Source organism: Papaver somniferum, chromosome 7, assembly GCF_003573695.1.
Source record: "Papaver somniferum cultivar HN1 chromosome 7, ASM357369v1, whole genome shotgun sequence".
Lineage (NCBI taxonomy): Eukaryota > Viridiplantae > Streptophyta > Magnoliopsida > Ranunculales > Papaveraceae > Papaver > Papaver somniferum.
The window spans coordinates 225,430,299-225,442,291 of record NC_039364.1 but is presented as its reverse complement, the minus strand read 5'-3'; positions in this window follow the sequence as shown (position 1 = coordinate 225,442,291).

Genomic DNA, 11,993 nt, shown 5'->3' with positions numbered 1-11,993 from the left:
CTTCTTCTTCTTTCTTCTTTTTTTTTCTTCACAACATGAATGTTGTTTCTTCTTCTCTCTTGTTCCAGTCACGCACTTCTTGCGAAACCTTCACACTTCTTTGTTCTTCAAGATTCTCTCACAATCCTGTCGTCTTTACAAAGTCTGCCACACTTTGTAGGATCTCCAAGTTTCTACCACAAACTCTTCAACCACACTTCAATCTTCCAACTGTTATAACTCTTTTGTCACGCTCACTGTAACACTTTCTTCTGTAACCATTCTTCAACACTTAACTGTGACATCCTTTTGTCACACTACTATTCTTCATCTGTAACAATTCTCCTTTGTAACACCCAAACTGTTACAAACTTTTAATAACACTTTCTTTCCTTTTTTTTTTTTTTGGCTCCTCCAAATTTACCTCGACCTAACACGACTTGCGCAAGCCCATGCGCTACAGCAAGCTCACAGACCCATACGGTCTCATCTTCATGGTACTCACGTCTGTTTCCAACTTCAAGTGACCACAATCTTCCCATTAACGATTGGAGAACACTACCGTCACCTGCACCACTTCCAAACTCAACAACTAATCATCTTGGATCATCTACAGCTCCCAACTCTTCTCAGCTTCTTCTATTAATCAACGTTGACATCACAGCAACATAAGAATCACCAACAACATCAGAGGTCCAACAATAGCAGCAACACGTCTCTCTTGTTCTGATAACACCATTAAACCACTCCTTAACTTCATCAAATCCATGGCAGCAGCTGCACCTACTAAAAACCATGTTTTCTCTGCACCACCATCTCACCAGACACTATCACTGAAAATCAAATCTAGGGCAGCAACAGTTCTTCTTCGTCAATGTTCATCTCAACTTCATCTGGTATTTCACCTCCTAAAACAAACCCTAATCACAACCAGACACGACTCCATTTTTTTCCGTTCATTACCGCCAGCAGCATCAAATCTTCTTGGTTTCAAACTCTCGGCAATTTCCGTCTGCAAATATATCAGCTGATTTCTCGCTTTATTCCGAGCAACCAACATCTTCTATTCGTAAAATTGGTTCCCAAAGAAACTTATTTCCATGTACTACTCAGGTGGTGAAAACAACACCTTAAACCCACGTACCTTCAGCAACACTCCCAACTTTTTAAACCTTCTTTTCTCGCCTCACATCAACACGGCTTAACAGATCTTCAACTTCTTTCCTTTTCACGGATACAGCATCCAGCACCGCTCCTTCACAGCTTCAAACTCTTTGTTTTTAACTTCTTTCAAATTTTAAAACCCTAATCGCAGCTTTTTTCTTCTCCAACTTTTAAATCATCAGAACATCGCACAACTTCTTTAACTTTTCTCTTAAACCCTAAAAACATAAAACAATGGAACTTCTCTTCTTTCTCTTTCTCCTTCTCCCCTCCCTTCCTCTCACCTTGCTCTGATACCATGTTAAGGATCGAGCAAGAGAGAGGAGAGTATAAACGCCGAAGCATTAAAGTCTACATTGATAATAATTCGGTGTATCAACTTTCATGGCTCAACAGCCTATTTATATTGTTCACAAACTTGACGACCACTCAAGGCACTTTCCTACCTAAGATCAAACTCTAAACATAGACACTTTCCTAATATAACTCAAACTCCTTAAAGTGTATATCTCCTAAATATAGACTCCTATATTATTTCCTAATACAATGGCAGGTAGGCTAGATTCCAAACAGTTTTCAGGCTAAAATAAATACTTAATTACATCTGATTAAGAACTTAAAGAAAAGAACCAAACATCATCTTGAGTTCCTTAAATTCAGAAGAAAACTAGCGCCAGTAAGGCATACACATCATTGAGTTCTTTTATACTATGTAAACTTAAAGAGTAAAATAACTTAAAAAAGACAACCGAGCTCCTCAATTAACCTCACAGTGTCTTCATTCTTTTTTTCATTTAAAGATATGAAGTTTAAGGATAGCTTTAAGTGTATCCTAGAGGCCGGTGGAAGCAAGGTATTGAAAGCGTGAAGCGGAGAGCGAAGCGTTTTTCATTTTTAGGAAGCGATGCGTATGTCGAAGCGTGAAATGTCGCTTCATGGTTGATGTTTGAAGCGGTTGTTTTCTTATAATAAATTAGTCGTAACTAGTAATTCTAAATTTATTAGGAAGATAATATCAATATAAAATTTTATATAAGTCTAATTATTATCAAAAACAAAGCGTGTGTACACCAGTTCAACCTTCTCCAGGCGAGTGGGAGGTGGGGGGTTTGATTCCTCCTTAAAACATTCATATTTTTCTTTTAAAAGCTTTAAAATATTAGGCGGAAAAGGAGTTGACTAAGTCAAAAAGCGCACTTCAAATGACTGCTTCGGAGCGAAATGCTGAAATTTGAAGCGAAGCGTACGCTCCGAAGCGTGAAGCGTACGCTTCATGAAAGATGCGCTTCACATGACCGCTTCAGAGCGAAATGCTGAAATTTGAAGCGAAGCGTACGCTCCGAAGTGTGAAGCGTACGCTTTTAAAAACCATGGGTGGAAGTATTGTAGGCATCGTCTTTAGCACAAAAGGTATGAAAATCTTCCCTGTATCATTTACTTGCCTGTTCGTCAAAAGTGAAGAATGGCTGGGCTGTTCAAAACTTCTGGTTTGGACATTGAACTCCCAAACCCGATGCTGGCAACCGAGCAAAACAATATTACGGTCTATCGGACTAAAACCTAAAATCTGGACTATTCTAACATCACCTATTCGAGAACAAAGTTCTGCCAAGCTATCAGGAACTGAAATATCCTCGTGCAACATTTGCCAATTGTCCTCATCCAGCACCCAAACACTCACATATATTTTCCTCCTTGGCACCCAAACACTCGCAGATAGTTGCCTCCTTGTAACCCTAGTTCTACCGTAACATATCCTGCCTTCTGACTCCCCAAGAATACGACTATAAAAGGTAACGAAGAATTCAGCAGCACAAGACTCTGCATCCGGAAAATTGATCAAACTACACCGATGTCCATCACTTCTATTGTTCTGATTGACATTGTAAACTAACATTCTCTTCATCCCTTCTATCGAAAATAAAACACCATTAAGAGTAACAACATTCTCATAGCACTTGTACCCCAAAACATTTTGATCGCACGAAACTTCAAAACTTCTCCATTCACCTAAATCAGAACAATACATATCAACATTAAATATCTTGGAAGGCCTATCAAATATTGGAATATATACAACCTTGTAACGACAACTTGTAGATAATGGAAACTCACACAATATACCATTAACATCAGATTGACTACTCGGAAAACGCGGTGGTAAAGGAATCAAAACCCATTTCTGAGTAAGTGGATTACAAACATGATAGCTCCCCCGACCATCCGAACTGACTGAATAACAAAGCACCAAACCATTACTAGATCCTAACAGGTACAATTCAGCTCCTTCAAATTGTTTCTCATTAATAAGAAACTTAAAAGAGAACAAATGTTCATTTCTAGATATAAAATGCGAATGTAAATTAGGATATGAGTTTCTAAATATCAAAGTATTTTTATCAGCATAGTGACGAGTAATTGTATGATACTGTATCCATGGGAGAGATTTGTTGTTAACATCAAACCATTTGGTAATGAAATTAGGGTTTGAGAGTATAAATAACCATACTTCTGAGACTGATTTGAATATGTAAATTGAAGTTAGAGGAAGATAAATAAAGATATCAATTAATATATCCTCTGTTAAAAATGAAGAAGAAGCCATCGCCAACAATTGAGATCGAAAACCCCTAGAAAATTACCATTGATTTCTCATTTCTTAAGTTCTTGAGTGTTGAGTCTGTTGACTCCCTAGAGAAACCCCAAATTTCTTTCGTTCAGGTTCTGTTTTTCTTAGTGAAGGGTATTTGACCTCTTATTCTTTACGCCACATTTACGGTTTTTCGTGTCATAACAACCGACATCTCTTTGTTTTTCCTGCTAGGAAAAAAAACATATTGAATGATTAAATAGAGTTATAAAGTTTATCCTTCCTGATATATATATATTTAGAAGGAAAAGGCGAATTTTTGATTAATATGCTGAAAACAATTTGTACATCAGAATCAAACAATAAACAACACAAGTAATGATGAAAATTCCTATTACAGAGAAACTACAATACATCGTACATATTAATTAATTGCATGTAATTCCAAAAGAAAATCGATGCTTTTCGACAAATGGTTTTTGAAATGAAATTCATTCATTTTGATTTGTGAGTCTTCAAATTCTGATTCTCCATTAAAAGGAAGAAAATCGACCATGATATGTGAGTCTTCAAACTCTGATTCTCCATTAAGAAGAAGAATATCGCCCATAAATTTATAGTTACAATCATAACCTTCAGCCATTGATCTTGTATGAAAGGATCCACATCATGTTTGAATGAAGTATCTCCTTGAAAAAGCGGGGGTCTAACAACACCACCCAATATTTCGCTTAGCAATCTGTATGGAATAACTCCGAAACACTTTCTAGAGAATCAACTAGACAGTCAGACTCAATCAAGGTAAAAGTATCTCAAGGAGTTAATATCTCTCTCTTGTTTTGATTTACTCAAGCTAATAGAAATCAACGAGTCTTTAATCAAACACAAGGAATAACTTGGACGGTACCAAAGACCAATGTCCAAGGATCAATCAATATCAATCAACAACCAAAGGTCGGATTTCCAATTGATTGATTCAAACGCACAACCTGTATTATTTCAATTATATAAACAAATATAATGCGGAAATAGAAATAACACAGACACCAGAATTTTGTTAACGAGGAAACTGCAAATGCAGAAAAACCCCGGGACCTAGTCCAGATTGAATACACACTGTATTAAGCCGCTACATGCACTAGCCTACTCCAAGCTAACTTCAGACTGGACTATAGTTGAACCCCAATCAGTCTCCCACTGATCCAACGTACAGTTGTACTCCCTACGCCTCTGATCCCAGCAGGATACTGCGCACTTGATTCCCTTAGCTGATCTCACCCACAACTAAGAGTTTCTACGACCCAAAATCGCAGGCTTTAACAATAAACAAATCTTTCTCACACAGACAAGTCTATCAAAGGATCAATCTGTCTCCCACAGAAAAACCCTAAAAGTTTTTATTCCGTCTTTTGAATAATCAAGGTGAACAGGAACCGATTGATAATCCGGTCTTATATTCCCGAAGAACAACCTAGATTAATCAATCACCTCACAACAATCTTAATCATATGGTAGCGAAACAAGATGCCGTAGAATCACAAATGATGAGACGAAAGTGTTTGTGATTACTTTTTATATCTTGCCTATCGGAGAACTCTCACGATATCAAGCCAATCAATATGATTGTACTGTTACGATAAAAGATGCAAGATCAGATCACACAACTACGATAAAATTAGTATCGGTCTGGCTTCACAATTCCAATGAAGTCTTTAAGTCGTTAACCTGGTTTTAGAAGAAGAAAACCAAAGATTAAAGGAGAATCGACTCTAGCAGAGAAACTAGTATCACACGGACGCGTGGGGTTTAGTTTTCTCAATGCTAAATGTCTCCTTTATATAGCCTTTCAAATCAGGGTTTTTCCTTAGTTACAAAGCAATCAATATCCACCGTTAGATGAAAACCTGATTTAGATTCAAGCTAATATTTCTCAACCGTTAGATCGAAAACTTAGCTTGTCACACACAAATGACTATACGCTTCTAGGTTTGTTAACCGCACCCAAACGTGTACATTGTTGGTTTAACAATAGTCTACCCAAAGAGGTTAACCATATGACCGTTTCATATCAACCATGTTCTTCTTCACCATAACTAGTTCAATTGACTCAAATGAACTAGTTAAGAGAGTTGTTCAATTGCAAGGAAATCTTATGTAACTACACAAGACACAATTGAAGCAAAGATGATTTGATTCACTCGAATCGGTTCATGAACTTTAATAGCCACGGTTTGCAAATGCATTCCTTAGTCTTTTAAGAATAAGTTCAGAAATCATCTTTAGATATATAACCTTCTCAAGTTCGCAGACTAGGTTCGCGGACTTAAGACACCTGATAGAGTTTACAAACTCCAGCAGAAATTCTCGGGTTCGAGAACTACGCCGGTTCGCGGACTGGGTTCGCGGACTTGGCTCACGCAAGTAGTTTGTCAACTCCAGCAGAAATTCTCGGGTTTGAGAACTTCGGCAGTTCGCGGACTGAGTTCGCGGACTTGGCACTTGTCATACTTCCGGTTCTCTTGATCAACAAAGTTCGAAAACTTCAGTTCAAGGAATCCATTGGTTATGTAATCTAAACTCTCATTCCAATCATTGAAACATTCTTAGAGGATGTTATATAGTTGTTACACTATTTCTCATCAAAGCAATTTTCAAAGTGATTGAAACATTCATGAATTTCGTCACTAGGTAAAGATAAACTTGGTCGGCGCGAAAATCTTACCAACACATATTTTGAGATATAGATAGGCGAGGTATACTCGGCTCGAAATACCAAATGTGTATGATCTAGTTTATATGTATAGCATACGGATTTTGTCTCAAAGAGTAGGAGATAGAGTAGATAGACTTTTGAGTGACAGATAAGTTCAAGTCTCCATATATTTTTTTGTCGAGAAGTTCCACCGGTTCCTTGAGTATATCTTCTACTTGTATGATGAATCGCCATGAAGTCCTTGAGCTCAACTACACTTACTATCCTAGTCCGAGACTTATCTATAAGAGACTAGAAATCAAGACTTATAGTTTTGATCACTAACATTGACAAACATGCTTGAGATAGCAACGCATGCGAGTTTGACCGAGCAGTGCTCTAACAATCTCCCCCTTTGTCAATTTTAGTGACAAAATTATCAATACATATGGAATACAAAAAAGATAATGAAACTTTAGTAGCTCCTATTCCACATGTCTAATCTTCAACATTCCTAGAAATCTTCGTCACTTCCAAGTACTCCAATGATCCCAAAGGTTGTAAGTTTAGCATCACCGTTGTTGAAGATCCGTAGCTATAACAATGAGAAAGCATTGGTCTCGATCATTGTTATACAGTGTCATAGTATTATTACACAGTGTCAAAGTCCAATTGTATCACAACTTCAACAATAATACTATGGTGATATGTATCACTCCCCCTTAGTCAATACTCCATCTCACATGAAAACCACTCCCCCTTACACAATGATCCGAAAACCATATGTATTTGTAGTGTGAACTAAATATTAATTCTCCCCCTTTTTTTTCAATAAAATTGGCAAAGGTACAAGAACGGGATCATAATGAAATTTCCGTAAGAGACATTTCATGACTGAGAGAAAGAAACACACATCATCTTATTTAGATGCAATCATATAACCGAAGATAACAACATTCATCAAGGAGTTTAAAGAAACAAGATAACCCCTCTAAAATTCCACAGCCGCACACCCCTCAAGATATGACCATTAAGCACAAGTTCAAAATAACTCTCCTCCATTTGATGTCATTCCCAAGGGAACAACAAGAGCGACCTTAAATTCTGAAGAAAAGAAGGATTTGTATTGGACACCAAAACCATAAGAATGATTTTTATATCCAAAACTCAATCAAATTATTCATAAGTAAACCTATGAATAATCTAATCGGAATACATAATCAAATTAACCACAAAAGTGATCAATTTAATTCATTGTGCTCAACATAAGTAAACTTACGGAGCAACGACTAAGTCAATCATACAAGAGAGTGATTGGCTTAATCGTTCATGTACTCAACACAAGAGAACTTGTGGAGTAATAACTAAATAACCATTAAGATGATTAATTTAGTTCTAAATGCTCAACATAACGTACCTTATGGAACAACCAACAAAGCTAATCAAGAATAATCAACTTAGTTATATCGTGCTCAACATAAGACACATCACGGAGCCTCACGGTAATACAAAAAGATGGATCAATGAAGATCTATACCGTGGAATACACAAGGATTCATTCTTTTGTACAAGCATATCAATAGCAATAATCCTTGGATACAAAAGATTTTATCCTATCTTCCGTCAAGGGTTGACAATATAGGCTTAACTTTTGTATATGTCAAAAGTCTATTCATTCTTAAACCAATACGTGAATATCGATCATGAACGACTTTACTTTTGACAAAATATGGGACAATATAGTTCACGGACGTAAACACCAAAATCCCATAACAAGTTGCAATATAACAAAATCAAAAATATTGCAAAACATCATCCTCCAAATAGTTTTATTATTTTAAACCAAAAAACCTAAAAACTTGAAGATGAAACCGTTGGACATAGCAATGTGAAATCACAATAAAGGCTATTCCAAACTCTAGTAATCCTTCTCAAAAATAAGAATAAATTCTCATAAGAAGTTTCCTAGGAAACATGACAAACTCGTAATGCACATACAAGATGATTTGTCCTTAGAGGGTAGAATCAATCTTTTTCGCCCGGATTTATACCAAGAATAGCTACCAAAGGCGTATAAAAATATTTTCTTAACAAAGAAGAACATACAAAGTCAATAACGACCATGCACCATAGTTCACATAAGATGATTGTGAACATTCAAGAATTCCATATCAACGCATACTACCGCCTGTTCTTGAACTTCCTTCTTTGTGATTCACCAACAACATTCTTGTAAAATCTACAAATTATCTTAGAAGATTAGTACTCCAAGAATCCAAGTGCCCAAGTTCAAGAGAAGTGGAACAAGTGCAACGAAACGGAGCAAAATACTCAAAAACAAGAGACAAGACAAATATCAATCTTAACTCATCCAAATTCAAGGTTTATCATCTCCATTTTGAAGATAATTCAAAGAGGAAGAGAGTGCAAAAATAATGAGGTCAATCCGAGTTCGGACGAAGAAGTTACGGCCAAAACAAGTTTACCGAATATCGGCGTCAAGTATGCATACGGGTTTGCAAACGAATTTTCGTATCCTGGAGCAGTATACAGACGGGGTTTGCGAACTTAAACCCCTGGATTTTGGTTTTAAATGATGTTATGCATACTTGGTATGTGTACCATGAAGTCCCGTAGATGGGGAAAAACGATTTGCTGGTTTTTAAGGAATTGAGGAGACGACCGTACGGAGGAGACGACCGTACCGAGCGAAATGTTAAACCTCACACAGATGCACCGCTGCAAAGGGGGTGCTTTAGATTTGAGAGATCAATCTGTAGTACTCCATCCTAAATCAAGACAATGACCGTTCCAGAGTAAATTCGGTCACAAGAGAGGATGGGTTGATCTGTAAGAAGGAAGCTGGGAAATGTGTGGAATCAATGGTAATCAAAGATTGTGGGTGTGTGAATTCTGAATATGATAAGCTATGAATGATTGAAATTGCTCAATTGAGAGTAGTTGCTCAATTGATGAGTTGATGATCTCGTGTTGTCGATGAGACGTGAGATTGATGATACTGTTGATGCTGATCCCTCAATCATGATTCCGAGACTTATTTATATTGCTGGAATTTTAGACACCATGACCCCATGAAGTGTGACAGTTGATGGAATCAAGGAGTGGAGAAGTGGAGATCGTGTTTGAAACCAGTTGCTCAACATGTGGAGACTTAGTCGATTTTCCACCCACTACCTCGTGAATTCCTTCAACTGATTGCACGACTTGCTCACATTCCATCGTGTGTTTGAACACACGTGCCGTAGACCGCCATACCAAAACCCTAAGTGATATCCCTTCAAAGTAACATCATTGACGTCTCGTGGTATGTTAGTCAATTGATGACTTCGTGGTTTGATGGGACGATGAGTCCACGTAGTTGCTGAGTTGAACATGATGTTCTGAAACTCATGAATTGAACATGTCATGAGACAGAGGTATAGTTCTTACGATGAAGTGAGCAAGTATTGCTCATTCGATGGATCGTTGAATATTGATTGTTGAACCAATATTCCTTGGTTTGAGCAAATATTTATCATCTGAGCAAGTGTTGCTCATGTGATGAATTGTTGAATATTTGATCGTCTGAGCATGTGTTGCTCATCTGATGGATTATTGGCAGCGTACCAAAAATATTAAGTAGAATACTGGTCGTTGAACCAAGCATAATTAATAAAATTAATGACCATGAGGTCGTCGTAAAATTATTAAGTTTGGAATATGGAATGATGATCCTTGGATTCAGAAACCCTAATTTGACCAATTGATGATCAATTCATGGTTCGTCAGAAGTTTAACCATGGGACGAAGGAGGGAGCGACTACATGGGACCGTGGATCAACCATGTAGTGTCCATATGCTCACGTGAGCAAATATAAAGAACTCCTGAAGAGTTGACGATTTGTTGGTGAAAGAATGATTAAATGCTGGTTTAATCATTTATTCGAAAATGCTCGTCTGAGCCTTAGGTGAGAAAACCTAATTAATTATGACGGAGTGAGGGACCGACCATGGGGTCATGAAACTGGCCCTGGGTAGTCACGTGACCGCCTGATGATCACATCATGAAAATCCAAAGTGTTTGGAAGAGTCTTGGACCTAATACGTGCAATTGTGCAAATTAGGTCAAAACTGTGAAACTTGATGGGACCGGCTTCTGTAAGCCAAAGAATCAATCTTGGTCAGTCAAGATAGTGTGCTCGTGTCTCCAAGGCGTCCGCGTCTCAGTCCTCAGAATTTTGATATTTTCTGGCGTGCAATTGAGCATCCATTCGAGAAAATATGCCAAAATTAGGGTATCGACGAAACTGAGGAAAACACCATGAGATAATGGAAAATAATTATAAAATAAGGAATAAGGAGGCGTGGGACCGCCGAGGCCAAGGCATGGTCGTCCGGTCGTGACCACGGTCCCGTGGTGCCATTTCCTTAATTTTATAATATTTTTGATGATTTTATGAAGAATTCATGAATTTTAAGAAATTTGATGAATTTAGGGAGTTTCCATGAATTGAAGGAGTTTTCATGAGTTCAAGGAAGCAAAAAATATTAAAATAATAAAAACACGGGCATGTGGGACCGTAGAGGCGTGGACGGCCGGCTAGGGGCCCGGTCCCACGAGTTTTCATATTTTTTTATATTTTCTAAGTATTTTTCATGATTTGAGGGAATTTTTCCTAATTTGAGAGAAATACCATGAAATCAAGGAAAAATAAAATAAAATAATAATACAAGGGGCGTGTGGGACCGGCTAGGGAATGGCCGGCCGGCTAGTGGCCCGGTCCCACAAGTTTTCATAATTTTATTTATTATTTGATGATTTGTGCAAAATACCATGAAATCAAGGAGTTTTTCATGAAATTAGAGAAATAATAATAATAATAAAATAATGAGGAACCGTGAGGTGTGGGGCCGGCTGGGACCAAGGCATGGCCGGTTGGCCAACGGTCACGCCCCACACTTCTTTCCTTAATTTTACATTATTTTTTACCAATTTATGAAAATACCATGAAACCGAGAAGTTTCCTCGAGACGAAGGATATTTGATAAAATGAGAGAATTTTCATCAAATCATGGAAAATAATAAAAATGCATTAAAAATATAAAACTGGCGTGGGATTGACCATGATACGGTCGGTCGATCGTGTGTCCGTGCTCCCAACATCCTGGTCAATATTTTTAATTATTTATTATTTTCTTCCCTATTTTGCATAGGTTCATCGGTTCATTGTGTTTTTAAATACTCGTTCGTGCGGTGACTGTTATCGTTGTTGAATACACCTTCACCATTTGAATCGGGGCTTACTTAGAGGTAGCTCAGACGCCCGGTTGTTGATTATTTATTACTAATTGTGGAATTCGGTGGAGAATAATTCACAAAACTGAGTAATAAGATGTTTATTATTAATTCATAAGATCAGCTGAGGATTCAACTACGAATTCAGAATAATAAAGTGAGTATTACCATTCCATGGGATCGTAGATTCGACCATAGAATCAGAGTAATTAAGATTTATCTATTACCATTTATGAGACCCGTTGTGGATTCGATCATGAAATCGGAGTAAT